Source organism: Pteropus medius, unplaced genomic scaffold, assembly GCF_902729225.1.
Source record: "Pteropus medius unplaced genomic scaffold, Ma_sr-lr_union100, whole genome shotgun sequence".
Taxonomy (NCBI): domain Eukaryota; kingdom Metazoa; phylum Chordata; class Mammalia; order Chiroptera; family Pteropodidae; genus Pteropus; species Pteropus medius.
The window spans coordinates 2,909,009-2,928,505 of record NW_024354500.1 but is presented as its reverse complement, the minus strand read 5'-3'; the positions used below and the strand labels follow the sequence as shown (position 1 = coordinate 2,928,505).

The window sequence follows — 19,497 nt, the reverse complement described above, 5'->3', positions numbered from 1 at the left end:
ACAATAAGATATACTAGCCCAAAACAAGCACAAGCAAAGCTAGTAACAATCTTAATATTTTGAAGTTGAATTCGATGTAGGGGAAAAGCCATGAAAAGAAACAGAAGAATCTTAAACACATATTACTAAGTAAAAGAAGCCAATCTGAAAAGGCTGCTAACTATATGATTCCAACTATATGACAATCTGGAAAAGACAAAGGCTAGGGGTTAAGGGAGAGGGAAGAATGATTAAGTGGAGCACAGAGGATTTTTAGGTCAATGAAATGATTCTGTATGCTATTCTGATGGTGGATATATGCCATTATACACTTGTCAAAAATATGTAACACTAGGAGTAAACCGTAATGAGGTGCTGAATGTAGGCATTGAGGAAGATTGTGTGTAGAGTGGGGATAGGGGTATACAGGAACTCTCTGTACCTTCTGCTCAATTTTGCTGTAAACCTAAAACTGCTCTAAAAAATTAAAGTCTATTAAAGAGAGAGAAAAACCACTCATATATTACTATTTATGATTTAAAATTATTTTAAATGGATAATTTAGAGTACACTCTGAATCTGCAAATTGATTTTAATACTTAGCAGGATTTTAATAATAAAACAATAAAAGAAGACTTGAAAAATAAAAATGAAAACCCTGAGGATCAGATGAGAACACAACATTAACAAATTGACAAAACTTTTTAGTTCAAGAAAATGAAAATAAAATTTATATTACTATTATAGCATAGTCATTTTTTAACATCTTATGAAAGCTGATAAACATAACAGATAGCATATATAAAGGGCTAACTATATTCCAGGCACTCTTGCTAAAGATTTTGTATGCAGTAACTCTTTAAATCATTGCAAAAAATCCCACACATTGGGTACTGTTATTTTATTTCCATCTTGTAGACAAGGGAAGTGATGGAGTACATTAATAGCTTTTCTAGTACAGAATGATCTTTACATTCTTTTTTTAAAAAAACTCACACTTGGTGATGACATTGTGTTCTTTTAATATGCTTCTAGGGTTTTTTGTTAATATTTTAACTAGGCTTTTCCATTGATGATCCTAAGGGAGATTGGTCTGAAAGGAATATATGATATTTAATCTTCAGTATCTTTACTTGTTTGTACATGTGGACTTTTCATGAATTAAAAGTATTAGTAGTAGTAGGCTCTTAATAATAATGGGCTACATGTTATCTTCTTGTATATATTGTAATTTCTGATACAGTTATGTTGGTGCTATATTATTTGGTACATAGATATTCATAATTGTTTAGTATGCATAAGAAGGTGCCCATTACTATAATTATAAAATATCTCTCTTCATCTTTTCTTAACATGTTTTTTATTTGTATGACATCTTGTCTCTGATTAAGATTTCAATTCCTGCTTACTTCTTATGTGCATTTGCCTGGTATATGTTTGTCTATAATTTTTTCAAACATTCTGAGTGTCCTTGTTGAGGATATAAAACATAAAATTACTTTTTGTTTCATAAAACAATATAAAAATCTCAATTTTTACATAGAAAATGAGATAATCCTATTTACATTTATTGGTGTGTTTACTCTTGGGTCTGCCATACTTGCTGTGTTATGTTTTTGCTTTTTAACTTGGTTTTGTGGTCTATTTTCTTTTATTGATTTTTGTATGTGTGTCTTAAGATTTATAAAGATTTTCATTTTGTTCCATTACTTTTGTAATTACTTATTTATACATTAACTGCATTTCTCTATTTTATAGACTGAACCTGTTAGTTTGCTAAAATAATGGTAAAAAAAAAATTAGTATTTCTTGTTCCTCTTGTCTTCCTCTTTTACTACATGATTATTTGATATTACCTTGATTATAGTTTACCTTTGTATTGTTAAATATGTTAGGCTACTGATTTGTTCCTTTAAAAGATTTTATTTAAATCCTGGCCATTAGACATCAATGCTTTTATATCCTATCTTCTTTTGCTTTTCTCATACAAATTTTGTTTATATAATTTTTATGTTTCCACAGTCTATAAGATTTATATTTTATTATTTTGCTCTAATTCTCATATCCTCACATTTTAGATGAACAGTTATATACATTCAATGTTTACAATCTCTCTTTGATCCAGGACGTCTGTTCCACTTATCTCTTAGAAAGCTAAATTCCATTTTCTATTCTAGTGATTTCCTGAAGACAGAATCACGAGAATAATATTCCCTTAGTTCTCACATGTTCAAAATAGTTTTAGAATTTTAAAAAAACCCTTAGCTCTGACTATTTTCTTTAGTATCTTTTGGATTTTCTTCCACTGATGTTGAATGACTGACTCCATTCTGCTATGAATATTGTAGCGAGGGATTCTGAGGCCAGACTCAGTATTTTCCTTGTTAAGTCACTGATTGTTTTGCCTGCATGCCCAAAAGATTATTATATTTAAATTCTAGTTAGTGTACTTAAATACATCTTGGGTGGTGATGATTCTGGGGCAGTTTTACCTAGTAATTATTACGTATTTTAAAATTAAAATTTCAAGTCTTCTTTCATTTCAAGAATGCTTTTCTTTAATATTAAAAATTATATTTAAATACTTATTCTTTTCAATTTTTTTCTTCTTTAGGGTCTCTAATTATGTATGTGTTAGGTTACATTTGCCTATCTTTTCCATCTTTCATGTTCTCTATTCCTGTTTATCTATTTCCACCTCATTTTGCTAGCCTTTCTCATTTCTGCCCTTGTTCTCTTATTGTGTTTACCTCAGTGTATATTTTAACTTATAATTCTTCTATATTCATTCTTTACTCGTGATGGTTTTAATTTTTCTTCCATTTCTTTCCTGAGTTTTGCCAGCTTTGGGTCATCAGACTCTCTTGTTTCATAAACCATCCCAAGTTCTTGCATTTGTGCCTTATAGTTTTCATTCATAGACGCAATTCCTTCATTGTGCCCTTATGAAAATTCATAGCAGAATGTTGGGACAAATTTTTCAGCTTCTCCATGGCAACATTGTTCTAATGTGTGTTCTTCAACCATTGGTACATTTTTCTGCTCCTCTTTTTCCATATTATTTTTGTATTGATACTGTACCTGCTCTTCTTTTATTACCCATAATTAACCAAGTTAATTTTTTCTCATCTAGATTTCTGAGAAAAGGAGAGGGAGGAATAGCCATCTAGGATTTACAAAGTTTCAGTCTTCTCTGCTGTTAAAAATAAAGAGATAGACTGCTTTTTGCAAATATCACTCTTCCATTTTTATGTAGCCATCCATTACTTCAGACAGGACATATCCAAGAGGGCTTTTGTCACCAGCTCTACTCAAGTCAGTTTTCACATTGATTGCTGAAAATAAGATGTATATGATTTGTAAATTAAGAAGAGCAATTTGCCTGCAGGAAATATTTTTTCTTGAGTTTTGTGAGATTATCCACAACTGAGTCCTCTTTACATTTGCAATGCTTCTTTCTTTCCCCCTTTGCAGATAGAGCCTAGTTTCAGTTCCTGAAGTCAGTGTTGCAGCCAAGGGAAAGGGCTTTTGCATTTCACAGTGAAACTCTCACTTTCAAGAATCATATTTTTATCAATGTTTTCTAAGATTATATATCATTGGGCCCACTATCTGCTCTTCTTTCTCTTCTGCGACTTCTGGTTAATCTCAGCAGTTTTACCATCTTGTAAACACATTTTGAAAACTACAGATTATTTATCTCCTGATTTTACTGAAAATAGAATTTGCATTTGTTTGTTTGATTGTTCGTTTAATTCTCCTTGTTGCTTGGTATATTCTTCAGAAGGAGAAAGAGACAGTTGCTGAATTTTGTCATCATCTTCATTCCAGATTCTGTTCACATATTCAGCAGTATATATATATAGATAGATATATATTTAGAAGTACCTACAACTTCAAAGACATTTATTAATCTCTGTTTTCCCCACTGACATAAGAAGGTGTTAATTTTTTAAAAAATTTCAGCTCATTAAAATTTTCACTGGCCTAAAAAATTTCAATTGTTTCTTTTTACTACAACAAATTTTACTTTTTTCCTTAAACCATCTTCCTCCTCTTTTCTTTAACAATTCATGTAAGAATTGGCTATAAACATAGCCTAATAATCTGTATCCTTTTACTCATACTCTTGTTAATGCCTATAATTTAATTAATAAATATTTCTTCTTTGGGCTTCAGATTTATCATCATTATTATCATCATCATCACCACCACCAGCATATTTTTCTTAGTGGTAAAACACTGTTATTGGCTCATTAGACACAAAAACACAGTTACCAATTTTCTTCACTGTGGTATCCCTGGGACCTAATACAGTGCCTGCCCTCATAAGTGTTTATTAAATATATGTTCAGTAAATAGAGGAATGATATTCTTGTGCTAACCAATCTCTGGTACTTCTGCAGTATTTGTTTAAAAATAAAGGTTTCAGTCTTTCAGATTTTCAGAAATTTCAATGTGAGAATTTGTTTTCAACTAAGTAAATACAAGAATGTTTAAAATGAAGCTTTTCATTTTATTTATTTATTTGGCTTCCCCAGTTGTAATGCTTAACACAGTAACACAGGACACTAGTGGAGACGTAGAAGGGGAAAGAATATGAAAGTGAAAGAATACTGTGGTACAGGTGACAGAAAAGTTTTCACCCAGCCTGAGAATCTAAATTGAAATCCAGTTCCTTTGGCAGGAGAACTTGAATGCTCTTCCATCTTTTATCACCCCATTGATTCTTGTCTCTTACAGGCCAAGTGGTTGGGAGTAGGAGTTAAAACTCATTTTCTTGCTCTAAATGTCATCACTTTACTTGACTTTAAGACTTTTTAGCTAGCATTTTTTCTTTACCTTTTTACAACCATAAAATGAGAGTGTACAAATATTGCTATTACAGTTTCATAATCAAGTATAAGAGGAAAACAGCAAAAATTCTCAAAGGCAAATCATCTTTAAAAAGGAGGGAGGAATATTCTAAAGAGGGATGAAAAAATGAAGATTTAATGCTTTGTAACCACTCCCTGACTAAGCAGCTACTAGTATTTGAAAAATTTATTGCTTACTTCTATAATACAGCCACAGCTGAGAAGACTTAGAGTCAAATGAAATGTAGGTCCTACCAACCATTTTCCTTCTATGGTCTTCTTTGAAAGAATAGCATATGGTGACTTTGCATGGTGTGATGCTGAACATCTGGAGACAGTAGCACGTGCCTTTTAAAGCTGAGGTGTATAGAGGAGTTTGATATGTCCCCTTAATGCGTAGGTGTTCGCTCATTCAGATTATCAGGTAGATGTGAAACCAAATATTTTCATTGGCAGATATAATATACAGAAAAGATTCTAGCAATTTGAGAATACTTAGACCATCGAGTAATATTTTATCACCAACACTTTTTTTCTCTTGTAAATATGTCTGAAAAGAGAGACTTTTCGTCAACATTTGGATATATTTTATTGCATTAAAAAAGCTTCTCTATACTGCATTTACAGTTAAGAGTGCACCTATTTAATATGAGCACATTTGTTATGTAAGACATACTTAGTTAAAATAAAATGCCTAGTTTATTTACTCTAAAGATTAAGATCCTTTTACCTTTTAAAAAATGACTTAAGTAGTTGAAAGACTACTGAACACACACACACACACACACACACACACACACACACACACAATCAGAAACTCCCTCTAGGGTGTTTATAGGGAGTAATTTGATCACTTTATGTTATTTTATTTGCGGAGAGTTTTACTACTTTCCTTTTTCTCTAGTCATATCATATACACAAGTAATCTATTTGCTTCTTGCCTACCCTCAACTACCAAGTGAAGATTTTGAAACAAAAATATGGCTCATGGTAATCAGTCAATAATGTTTCAATGCTTTTTATATTTACCGAAAGTGTGGATTCGCCCACTCTATCTTGTGAGTGTATAGGCGCTAAATATAGTATCTTTTCATCGGAGTCTGTGGTTTGCGAACAAACAGGACTGATTCATAGTCTAAAAAGCCAAGAAAATCCACAATATAGTCCAACCCTACCTAGGACTGGGCTAAAAACGAAAAGTTCTGCAATAAAAAGGATTGAGAGATATTTCAATTAAACGTGTTAAGTCATGTTCTGGTTTTCTAGGATGTTGGGAAAAGGGAAGAGGAGAACCAAGGTAGAAGGTAACAGACTGCCTGCCCTGTGCCCTTCGCACTTACAGCCATCCTAGGTCACTGAGAACATGGTCCCAGGAAATCAGGTCATAGGACTTTTACTTCTTTAGATGGTCTACCCGGGTGGCAAACAAACACCGCCACCTCTGTCCAGGCGGCAGCTCCAAGGGACAGGAGATGGTGGCCTGCATCGAGCTCCCTGCTGGCGCCTTCTGGCCGGACACTTTGTGCCAAAGAGCGCCCAGAGAAGCAGACAGCAGTAGAGGGATGGCACAGATGTCACGGATGCACAATCATGATTATAATCTGACCAGAAAGGGGAAAGAAAGAGAGCAAGGGCCCGCAGGTTCCCACCCGGGAGCCACCGCAATGGAGTGGTCGGCGGTGTGTGCGCGCACAGGTGCCTCAAGCCAGTGGCGCTGAGAGCTGTCGCGGCCGACTCTAGGACGCAGAAGTAACCTCTAGTAACCTCTCCAGGACGCAGAAGCCCCGGCTGCTGCCGAGCCTGGGTAACCCCAGACTAAGCCTTGGGAGGAAGGGCCCAAGGAAAGGGCGCGAAGGGAGAAAGAGGGGAAGGGAGGTGGGGGAGGGGGAGAGACCCATGTCCTCATCTTGAATTTCTCCTCTATGAGCTCTTCTGGTGGGAACCTTTGATGGGCTCCTACGCGCCTCTCTCCTCCCTCTTCTCTCTCTCTGGGTGATCGTCTCCCCTTTTCCCCTTTCTCCGCCTTCCACCTTCCTCTCTCTCCTCCTCCGTCCCTCCCTCCCTCTCTCCTCCCTCCCTCCCAGCCTCGTGTCTCCTCCCTCCCCTCGTCTCCCTCCCCTCCAGCGGCAGCAGCAGTAGCCGCTTTAGCGGATCCGGAGATGGGCAGAGAGCGCGCGCGGCGCAGCAGCTCGGGATCCACTGCCCTCCCCGCCTGCAGCTCCCTGCGCCCCCGCCGCCGCTACCGCCACCTCTGAGTCCCCGGGATCCAGTCCCGCTCCTAGGACAGCGCCGCCGCCGCCTCCCGGCCCTGCATGCCGCCTGCGCCGCGCAGCCCTCGCGCGCGCCCGCATGGCGCTTTCCTCTCAGGACCGGTGAGTAGCTTGGAAAGCTCAGGGGGTCGGGCTCAAAGGCTGGGAGCCGAGAAAACATCTTTTGGCTTTAGAGGGTACCCCAAACCACCGGCTGTGATTCCTCAACCTCTAGGCAGGTGGTCTCGGGAGTGTGTCTCGGGAGTGTAGTCCCCGAGGGGTTGTTTTATTCAACTCCACCTGCTGGCAACCTGAACCCCTCTCCCTCCTGGGCAGCCCACGATCTTGCCTCACCTTCCAGTTCCGGAGCTCTCACACTAGCAGCAGCAGTAGATGGCCCCGACCCTCCTGTTACCCCAAACAAGGTCCTCTGTCCTCCCTGTCCCCACGTTTCCCCCTTCTGATTTCCCGCTTCTACCAGCCTGCAAACGCCCCCATCTGCCACTCTTCACCGGTCTCGCACTGACAAAGCCTTCTCCACAAAGTCCGCCCCTGACCCACCTTCCCTCCTTTTCCAAAGCCTGGCTCCCGAGCCCGCACTGTCCCGCCGTATTCCTTCGCAGAGCAAATGGTCTTCCCAGTGAATTCTGACCTCATTCCCTCGACACGATGGTGCCTCTCCAGCTTTTCCGACAGTCATCTCGGGAAATTGACACAGACGCGCGGTGATCCTGGCTTGTGTACAGTTACTTTGTGTGTTTCTCGGCACCTGGGCTGTTTAGGGTATGATCAAGCATGAAAAAAGACAGACAAAAAAACCTTTTGCGACTAAACTTTTTGCTATTGTTGTTTTAAAAGAGCACAACCGTTTACATAGCTCAGACTCGTTGTATTCATTTAGATACACCTCAGCGGATAAGAAGGAACGCCCCTATTTACCTGTTCTTCCGGAATCGGTCTTAGTTCCAGGTTGAGAACCATGCACCTGACTGGGTGATAGATCTCTTTCAGCAACAGCACTATCAAAATCTCTTCAACTCTTGAGGATAAGAAGCTTTTTTCTTAAAGGAGAATGGAGTAGCACCAAACTCACCCTTTGAAATCTTTTAATTTGCAATAAGCCAAAGCTCTTATTTTTCTTTAGGTTTAGTAGCTAACAGAGGGACATAGTAGGATCAGAAAACGTACTAAAAAGCTGCTGCACTATCTGGGTGCTTCTAGTGTTGTATCTTAGCTTCCACACAGTCTTTCTGTAGAAGTTTTCTTTGGGCAGCAGCCCTTTCTTGAGAAACCATGTTTAACGTTTTAGTATTTTTTAATTAGCTTGAGAGAAAAAAGGAAGTTGTGTTTAGTGAATGAATATGAGCAAGGGAGGTGAAGGAATGAGTGAGCACAGGGAGAGACCATTTAAATGCTAAAATTTGTACTCCTGATTCTCCCTGCATTGAAACCTTCAAAACAAAACTACCCCCACACAATTTATGATTTAGTTTTTTAAAGAAGTGATGACATGGTATTAATTTCAGCATATTTTACTGAATATTTCAGCATATTTCAGCATTACTCTATAGAACTCTTGGTCATAGGGCTTGTGTTCTAAGCAATGCAGATAAGAGCATTCAGAAATAAATGTTAGAAACTTTAAAAGGTGCCACATTTGAGTATGTAGTGTGTGGATACAAATTTTCTGGTAATAATATTATTGTTATTTTAAAAAATTTTAAGAAAATAGGAATTAAATTGTCATTCTTGCTCTCACAGTAGATGGAGAAGGATGTGTGCTTCCTTACTTTAAATGAGCCAGTCTCTTCCTATATGAGAAATAGGGGGAGGGGGGGAGTTGAGCAATTATCTAGAGAATTTGGTAAGAATTGCCTTAAAATCTTGCCTTCCCCTAAATATCAAGAATTTTGGAAATTTTGTTTTAACTCAAACTGTATCCAAGCCTTTATTTCTCTCTCTCTCTTTGTTTGTTTGTTTGTTTGTTTGTAGATTTAGGCAGAAATGCAATGAGCAAGTCACTGACAAGGGGTGTTTTTAGGTAAATGTGGAGAGCCACATCTAAAGTCAGGAGGGCCTATGAGTGATGACTTTATTGTTGGTTTTCTAAATTCAGAAATCTTAGTTGGTAAAATTTAGTTATTGACTAAGAAGTATATTCAAAACTAAGTATTTAAGCTTATAATTACTGCAAATATTCACATTGGTCATATCAGATGGATAGTTAATAGATAAGTTATGAGCTGAATCAAAATATTTAATTTTTTTTCTCTAAATGCTTTTCCACTTTGGATGACAGTGGAGTGCTTAGTATATGCAATATGTCCAACAATAGTGAATCTGTATTGGAAAAGATATATCTTGATTGAACAAAAGGGAAAACGAAGAGCAATGCTGACATTGATCAATTATTGCCCATAATCATGTAAATGACAAGTTCAAGACAATATGTGCTCACATAATCATAATTGTCAAGTTCTAAACAATACCAGAAATGTCTCATCATTGCTTTTGTAAGGATGTGTGCTTGTATACATGTAATATTAAAATGGTCTCAGAATTGTCTATGAGAATGCAAATAATTAATCTGCCATAAATTACAGCAAGAATTTTTATTAAGAACTCTTGGTGAGCTGGAACTGAAGATCAGCCTAAATTTAATGTCATTGTCATTATTAAGGCTATGCAAAACAGTTAAATATAACACTTGGGGAGACAAGACAAGACAAGAATGGCATAATCTTTGAGTATCATTAAGTTGTATCTTGTAATACTCATAACTATATGCCACCTAGAGGATGGGATAGGTCTAAATTAAGTGTTTACAGTGGTAAAGTAATTTAAAATTGTGGAAATGATATAGATTATTTCATCAATAGGCTGCAATTATTTGAATGTGCCATGTGAATGAAACCATTTTTTTGTCTTGTGTGTGGTGAAAAGGGTGGGCTGAAGAAGGGAAATCAGGCAAGAAGAGAGAAATAGAAAAGATAAAAACCTATGGACACTTGCTTAAATTTTTTACACAAGTAAAGGTGACTACAAGTTCTATTATTCTGGTATTTGAGATAACAGCTGTTTTTCAACTTGAATTTTAAGAAATATCTTACTTACAGCAATGAAAATATATTTAAAAAAATTAAATGTTGTATTCATTTTAGTCAGTAAAACCCATGGGATTACAGGTAAATTACTTTGTGTAAACTAATCAACCTAAATAAAATTCTGGACAAATTAAAAAAAAAAAACCTTGAAAGAAGGAAAACACACATACTCACACAAACCTAAAATTACAATGTTAGATAAAGATCCATGTGTTTTTTTTGTCTTATGAAGGCAAAAATATTTAGTGGAGGGATAATTACATACTTCATAGCTTAATAAATATATATCGTATTTTCCTATATACATTTGTGGATGTATTATTCAATGTTATTGATTTTTATATTTTTATTTACAAATTTACTAGAGTTTGTATATTATAAAATGCTTCAAATTTTATTAATTCAAAATCATCCTCAAATTGTACTTGTAAGTATGATATATTATATACTTTAGGAACGGCTTTGTTTTCTCTTTATTCTATAGTGCATGGACTATTACAAAAAAAAAACATTCTCAAAGAGCAAATAAGCAAAACAAATATTTCAAAACTAGTATAATGTTTCAATCAAAGTTTTACAACAATGCTATCAAAGTGATACTCTCATAAGATCAACTCTCATGTGCAATTAAATTTCTACAGGAAAGAAACATTTAGATTATGTGATTGTACATGGGACTGTGCAAAAACCATTTTTATTCAAATAGCTGCAATGAAATGAGTGGCATTCTTAATATAAGGAATCACAGAATTTAGACATTAATTAGAGGATGTAGAGGGCATTCCATTTCCATCATTTCACTAATAACTAACTTACTCAAGTTTCTTAAGTAATTAATAGAAACAGAATTAGAATCCAGGTCTCCTGTCTCATGTTGTATGTCTTTCTATAAAATAAATATCAGAATTTCCTTTTATTTTAATAAGGTAGTAAGGGAGAACATTTGAGAAAAGTGAAAATGAAATGAAATAAAAATCTGCACCTTCCTCAGGGAATGCTTAGTCCTCTATCCATCATAGTTGAATGTGGTGTTTTTCTGCTTATTCTTTCCCACCTTCAGGTTAAAGCTTGGGAAATATTTTTAAATTTTAACTGTTGCTGATTCACCTAAAAATCCTTAAACACTTTTTTGCTTAATTTTTATTATAAATTCTTCATACAATATCAGTTTCTTTCATGGTAACTGTGTACCATGGACACTTTCATTTTAACTTTTAATAGACAGTTCATTGAAAAATAGTTCTAAAAACAGATTTTAGTTTCTGTAAGCAAAACAGTGGAGATAAACTTACAGTTTCTTATACTTCCTCTTTACCCATATTCAATCTTTTTGTCACCAGAGAGAAAGTTTGTGTATCCATATGCTTTTGTTTTTTTGTCACCGTAGTCTGTGAATAGATCAGGTAGTCTGCGAAGATAAATTTGTTTCACAAATTTCCAAGTCTACAATTAAAAATCCTGGCACTTTTAGCTTTCTCTTCACTTATGGCCAGACAGATCAATTAAAGTGAATGACTAAATCAATAGGGAAAAGTCATCATTATTGGGTAAAAAATAAACTTTCAAATGTATTCTTGTGGGGGCTCATCAGTGTTATCTAGGAAGAGTAACATGGTGATATAGATTACTATCTATATGGAAGAATACTGCATCGTTTAAGTGTGCCTGGGTCGATGGAAGTTAGGGCACTCTATGATCTTGGACTGCTGGATGGGTACTTCAAAAGCAGAAGAGGAACCCTTGTCTTAGGAAATGACCTTCTTTAACTCAATCAAGATGCAGACTTAACTGAAAGGAGAACTACATCTCTGAGGCTCCCATAACCTAATTTCTTTGGAGTATAATTCAGTCTCCACTTATTGAGGGCCTACTGCTTGGCAAGAACTGAGATGGTAACTACAGACACGAGGATGAATATGATATATGTTCTGGCCTCAAGGAGCTTACAGTATAACTGAAGGGACAGATAAGAACAAACAGTTGGCTTTAATCCAGGACAGCCACCATGTTACTGAACAAAGGTGTCCAAAGGAAAATTAAAAAGACTACAACTTAATTTTAATATGCCTTGCCAAAATAGATGGTAGTATGCTGTGACTAAGTTTTGGGACAAAAATAATCTATGTCTTGAAAGTAGCATATGTTTACGTTGATTTCCATATTTATTTTAACTCTGACAAAAATTTTTTGACAATGTAGGAACCTATTATTATGAATTAATATATAATGCCCCATACTAATGAAACCTACAGTTAATTCAATTCTCAAAGGTCATAGGGTAATTTTTTAAATGAAATATAACTCATTTTACACTTTAACATATTTAAAATATCAAATTTGTCTTTTAAGAAACCTAAATCTGTAAGGTACATTTAAAGGAAATGTACAGAAGAGGGAGGAAATGGAGACTGAACAATATACATAATATCTATTCAACAATTAAAAGTTTATAAATCGCTTTAACAAAATACATTTCAATTCAAAAGGTAATTTTGAATCTCCGATAATGAATATTTATTATCATATGGTTGTATGATACAAAGGAACACAGGGCTGTTAATGATAACCATGGCTTCACTGCCTTGACCTATAGGAGACAACTGGGCTATTTCAGTAGCCAATCCTTGCTGACTTACAGTAAGACCCAAGAAAGGTCTGAGATTTTATCCTCTAAGTTAAGCATGAATAATAGATTCTAGTTCTTGTTCTGGAGGGGCTGCATGAGGGCAATCAATCTACTTGTCCTATTTGTCTCCATCAACATTCTGGTGGCATTTGTCTACCTCACTGAATGTCTAAGCAATAGTTACAGAAATGGGAATGGAAAAGACAGGCAGAGGTGTTGATGGGTATTTCACATGGGAAATGCAGAAGCTGGAGGCAAACCCTGCTGTTTATGGTACATTTCCTGGTCAGTTTAAGGGGAATAGAGATTGAATCATGTGAGAGCTGCCTGGTGGGGAATGGCAGATTCAACAGAAAATTAAATTTAGGATGGATCCTTGCAACAATTTGGGAGAGCTATTTTTTTTTTTTTCATGTAAAACTGAGATGCCACAGGAGCCAGGCAAACTGAGGGCTTGAATATACCCTTTCTATTTGATAAGTGAGTCTGTAGGACTCTTTTTCACATTGTTAGTCACTGAGTTTGAGTTGACACACCCCAGAATGAAAATGGCAGGCCAAACAGTCACAAAACCTCCATGGGTAACGAGTTCAATTTTGACAAGAGCTCAATAGCAAGCTAATAGCTGCTTCACAAAAGATGTGTACCTGGGAGGGGTATACCTTGCATGTTAGGAAGATAACCTGTCCAAACTCCCAAAGAGGAACTGCAAGTAAAGCATGTCTTCTTTTCCCAGAGTCTCTAGTCAGTAAAATTATTAGTCACAGAGACTTGTATCTCACAGGTCTGTTCGGGATGTGAGCTCCAGGTGTAGAGAGCACACCACAGCTTAATGGACAGTTTCAAATGCAGTGTATTGGTTAGGGCCTCAGTGAAAGGATGCTAATTTTTGGATGAACTGAAATGAAGGTGTAAGTAGAATGTCCAAGTAAGGTCCATACTATCTCCAGTACCCAAAGATTTTTTTGTCGATTGGAGTTGAATAGACAGCAGTTTTTCTTTGACTGCCAAGGGGACTGAATATTGCAAATCTGCCCATATAGTCCCAAGAAAATTTATTTGACAAGCAGAGCCCTGATTTGTCAGGGTTTATCAGCCACCCTGGCTAGTGGAAGTATGATAACACCATAGTCAAGGCATTGTTAACAGAAGCTTCTGACTTTGTCATCAGCAAGATATCATGATATAGTTCAAGCTTTGTACAATAGAGGGTAGAGGAACTCACACTACCCACCTACTGATGGCAAATGGCAGAGGAATTTAGCTACCCCTGGCAATAGCCTGTAGTAACTTGGGGAGTTACTACAAATGTATATTGGTGGCCATGACACATGAATGTAAGTTAGTGTTTTATCTCAGGAACCAGTGGGATAGAAAAAAAGGCATTGACACTGTCCAAGATAGCACAGCAAATGTTTAGTCTGTGCAGTGGACTCAATAAAATGAGTAGTTAATGATAATTTATTCTAAGCTTCCAGTCCTTGGTCTTTTTCACTGGTCATACATGGCTGTTGCATTAAAATATTGCATCTCTTACTGCCCATATTGCCTTGAAGTCTAATCTGGGCTGTAGTTTCCCTTTTTCCTCTCAGGATTTTATGCTTTTTCTGTTGGACCATCTGGGAAGAAACAAGGAGAGGGCTAGAAGGTGATTTACATGGGCCATTAGCACTTCTCTACATGTGGCTTTTCCCAATTGTGATAATCTTCTCAGGCACTTAATGGATGATGAAATATAAGCATATCACACATTAATTCCTACTATACAATCAGATGTGTAAACCACAAAAATATTACATTAAATTTGCCCAGAGTTGTCCATCAACAAGATCATGTTAGCTTGCCTTTTCCACTGAATTCTACTTAAATGCCATTAGCTGAATCTGAGTGATATCAATTTGGGACAAAATAGATCCAGGTAAGAGAGCAACATGGGCATCCACATTTAACATAGCCATAAAAGTCTGACTCCTTCTCTTCCCTAAAATGATGCAACATACTCAGATGGGTGCATATGTCCTTTGATCTCTTTTGGGGATAGCTATACCTTGGCCTCTAATATTTCTCTTAAATTATAGATCAAGGTAAAGGGTCAGAGAGGAATCAGGGAGCAAGGAAAGAGAAAGCCTTCGTATGTAATTTCAGTTTCACATAATGTGGCAATGGGTCATGGAATAACCAAATAAACGTCAAGTCTTTTGGGCCCACCCAATACTCTGTATGAGGGAGCAAGACTCTCATAGCTGATACCACCTATTTCAGCCTTAGGAATCGCTGGACTCAAAAACTATAGCCACAATGGGATTTGTGACCTCTGACTTACTCAATCTTGACTCACAAAGTGGTGACCTTCTTTAAGGAATTCACCTTAATTTGGGGCATTAGCTGCCCCATTATCTAGAATAACATTTCTTAAGTCCTTAATGGTTTCAACATTAAGGCTGGGGGAGTTTTCTTGCACAATGATGGTGATGGTAAGAATTTATCTAGATTTCTTAGGATCTCTTCCTCATTCTTCAGTGGGTCAACTTCATCAGAATTCTAAACTCAATCCAGGGCAGTAAGAGCTCAAATATGGTTTCCCACAAGAGGTTTACTATCTCAGGACAATCTCCCTAAGAGAGCTAACACTCCCTTATAGCAGCCAGAAATCACTGTAAAAAACACTTAAGAGATTTTTACTGTCACTTCCAAATGAGTCTAAGTTTGGCATGATAGAATGAAGGAGAGGTTTAACCATAAGACGACCTATTACTTGGCATTATTCCTTTACAAGCAATATGCTCCATGGCTTCTTTTCATGTGAATCAGTCAAACTTCTAGTAATTACCTGGTTTATGGTCATGGAGTTCCCCCTTTCACACTCAGTGTACCTGTGCTGCTCTCTAATATCTGAAATGAGGAGCTATCTTCTGCCTACCCAGTACAAATCTTAATATGCTGTCGAAAATTAGCGCTGCGTATCAGAGGCTGGCCACCGGATAGGCAAGGATCCTTCCACCTAGAAAAGAATTAGCAACAGAATAGCATTTAGACATCTATATTTTACCTATTTCTTGTTACTTAACTAGTGGTGACCTCCTCCATTCCTCTTCATTAAGAGGCAAAAAAGTAGAGGACCATTTGTTGCCTGGTTGACTATATAATTTGTTACTGATTCCCATAGACTTCTCTCAAATCCCATTAATGGATCTGTGAGACCCTCATCCTTTCTTTTCTAGAAAGAAAGCCATGTCTCTCTCAGCAGACCATCCTTATCACCAACATTATCAAAAACTCTGAAAGGTGTGAGATGTGACTCTGCTTTTAAGCTGATATGAAAGCCTGCCACAGATTCGTGGATGCTGGTAGAAGACATTAAGACTCCTGGATCAGAGATGAAGGATACTTGATTATTCACAGCAATATCAGTAGTAAGAGTATCAATATTTTTGCATTGGTTTCCAGTTTCCACAAGGCAACAGAGAGGAGACCAAATCATATCTAACATTATAAGAAAGGGACCCTGAATTTAAGGAATGCAAATCTTTTACAATGGATGGTAAACATGCCTCTTTTTGCTGTAGAAGAAGATGCTATTTCTATCTTCCAAGGCTGTGTGCTTTATAGCTATTTTTTAAAAATAGTTCAGAACAAAAGCCGCCAGTGCTTCTTTTATAAGATGTGCAAAGATGTGAGAGACCCATGGGAAATTGTTTCCAAACAATGACAAAGGACTTCAATAAATGCTTGTTTGGTAGGCTCCTTATCTATGGTATAATAGATGTTCATCCTTGCTACTTCCTAATGATGGAATGCTTTAAATATGTGACAACTGAGATTGATGAATCTCTCACTAAGACAGAAAAACAAGAAGGAAACTTTAAAGCTAATATATTGTATTTAAAGTGCATCATTGGAGGGAGGGAGGAGGTAGATAGAGGTAAAGGGGGTTAAATATTTGGTGATGGAAGGAAATTCAACTTTGGGTGGTGAATGCACAGTGCAATATATGTATGACATACTGTTGAATTGTACACTTGAAACTTATTTGATTTTATTAACAATATCACCCCAATAATTTTAAATAAAATAAATAAAATTATAATGTATATTAAGAAAAAAATAAAATGCATCATTAGACTCTTAATTAGTTACTCTTGACTATATATGTTATAGTGTAAGACAAATTAAAGAATTGAGAATTTTTATGACGGAAACTTAAAATTTACACCTAAACCACCAGATATAAGAAATGTCTATTTTGTCTAATTATAGTAGATTATAAATAAAAAATTATTAAATAAAAATGGGATATATGTATGTTTGTTTATGGCCTTAATGTTTCTCTAATATTCTGCAGTTTGAAGCATGCCTAAATTTTTCCAAATAAGCAAAAGAAAACGGTTTGTTGCTGTTTTATTTTGCTTACTTGTAGACTGTTTCTTCAAGACTGAGCATATCTGTCATCTTCTCTAATAGGCATCTCCTATACTCCAGGCTGGGACACATGATTTTTCTCTGTATTCGTATAATGTGCAAGATTATCTGTACCATGTGATAATCTTACAACATTACATTGGCCTTATATGTTTATATGTGTTTTCCCTACTGGATTACTCTGAAGCTGTTTGCTTATTAATCTTCATATTCCTAGTGCCTAGCTCCCCAACTGATGCATAGAGGGTATTCAATAAATATTTGTAGAAATGGACTGAAGGTAACAATGTTCATTAACATTGACCCTACCATGAGATATTTTACAAAGTTATGTCTCATGAGTAATAACTGAATGGAAGATGTATAAAATATGTGAGCTGGAATAATCTTTAAGAGTCCTAATGACCATTGGTCTAGTTATGAACATGTAAATATCCAAATTCTGATGCTCCTTCCTAGTTTTGTGACATCCTGAAACATTTAGAATTACTTTATAGTGAAACCTCAAGATTATATATTTTAGAAATTTTGAGGGTCACAAAATTAAATGCAAGACTTTATTTAATCATCAAAGTCTGGGAGTCAGATATTTATATTATCTAGGGTGGACTTCTCTTCTAACCCTTTGTTAGAAATTTCAAAGCCTCTGAGTTTTCTCTTTTATCAGAGCCATAGACTGAAGATAAGCATACTCTCCTTTTACCTTTTGCCATAGATATTCTTACTTCATTTCTTTGTCATAGTGTTTTTTTCTCTAATGTTCAAATGTCCGCTGCTCATGCATGCCTGCCTTTGCAGTTCCTGTCACCACTCTGCCCTGATTCTTATTGCTGTTGTAACCAGTACTGCCAACCCCAGGTCTGAGGTATCTCTCCCTGCCCCCGCCTTTTTTCTCTAATTTTCCCATTTCTTCTGCCTCTTATTGCTTATTTGTGTTCTAAAGAGACACACAAAAAAACATAAATAAGACTTTCTCTAAGAGAAAGCTCCCTTTCTTTCTATGCGGTGAACTTGAAGAATCAGATGAAATGATAGTTTCTCTGGCTCCTGTTCTGTGTCTGCTGGTTTTTCATAGGCCAACTACATCTTTTCTTCACTTCAAGGGCTGTGTTTTCCTGATTTTATTTAGACACTTTGGAAATTTGAGAATTCTAAATTCTTGAGTTCTAACTAATTGAATTTTTATTATTTTTCTCAGAATAGACTGGTCTTTGGTAATAATTTTGTCCCTATATTTAAGAGCAACATTAACAAATGACTGCTTTAGAACTGATAAAATATATGTTATTTAGGATAATAAAAAGGTTGGAGTTAATTAGATACAAGACAGATAAGATTTTATGGGAAGCCTGGAAGGTCAGGAAATGACTGGCCTGTTTTGAACATGACAGTGGCAAACTTGCACAAAAAAAGAAAAGATGAAGATTTTGGACAACAGAATATAAAAATAATGTACAGGGAAGAGGGTTCAAAGCAACAAATATAGATTGATAAGGATAAATATTTACCTATATTATAACAGGGATCCATGGAAACACTGCTTCATATAGAAGAAAAAAGATTTGTAATTAGACATAAATGGGTTAAGATTCTCATCTGACTATTTACTAACTGAGAGACCAAAGTCAAATATCTTAGTATATCTATGACTCTTTTTCCCATTATGTAAAAATTTTGCATTATTATTGTGAATGCGAAATTTGATAATATGTAGAAATCCCTAAAACACTGACTGGCACTATAAATTCTCATTCAGTAAATATGTTTTCTCCATATTTAATAATTCAAAAAGACATGATCATTTCAGTTTGTAAAAAATGAAATGAGCGTATTTTCCAATTAAATATTTAACAAGTGACATTCACTCTTCCATGCCACTAGAAAAATTTTGGACATTTCAGAATATTGCATAGTAATGCAGGAAGTAGCATATAATGAGCAAAGAACTAATAAGAATCATAGTTTCCATAACAAAATTAAGTAACATAGAAAATAAATTTTCTACTTTAATTATTACTACATTGGTGTGGTATACAATTTTCTCCCAAGAAATAAAACTCATGAACTGAAAGATTCTTGTTTTACTTAGGATGAATCTTAACAATGAGAAAAAGCCAGATAAGCTACAAAATCATAACTTTTCTTGAGCCCATCAGAAAACTAAGTTCATAGGGCAAATAGATTTCCAGAATTGCTAACCCGTGGGTAGATCTCTTCTGAAGAAATGGGTCATGGCGATGGTGTCATATGTGGCAGAGAACAAA

At 36.0% G+C, this 19,497-nt stretch overlaps 1 protein-coding gene across 1 annotated transcript in view; it reads left to right on the top strand.

Annotated features, from left to right (window-relative positions):
* The first annotated feature begins 6,963 nt into the window (after window positions 1-6,963).
* The window catches only part of FUT9 (fucosyltransferase 9), a 156,017-nt gene continuing 143,483 nt past the window's right edge, over window positions 6,964-19,497 (top strand). Inside the window, exon 1 of the mRNA XM_039853035.1 lies at window positions 6,964-7,207. The gene's annotated coding sequence lies outside the window, so the exon portion shown is untranslated. The remainder of the gene's footprint in view (window positions 7,208-19,497) is intronic.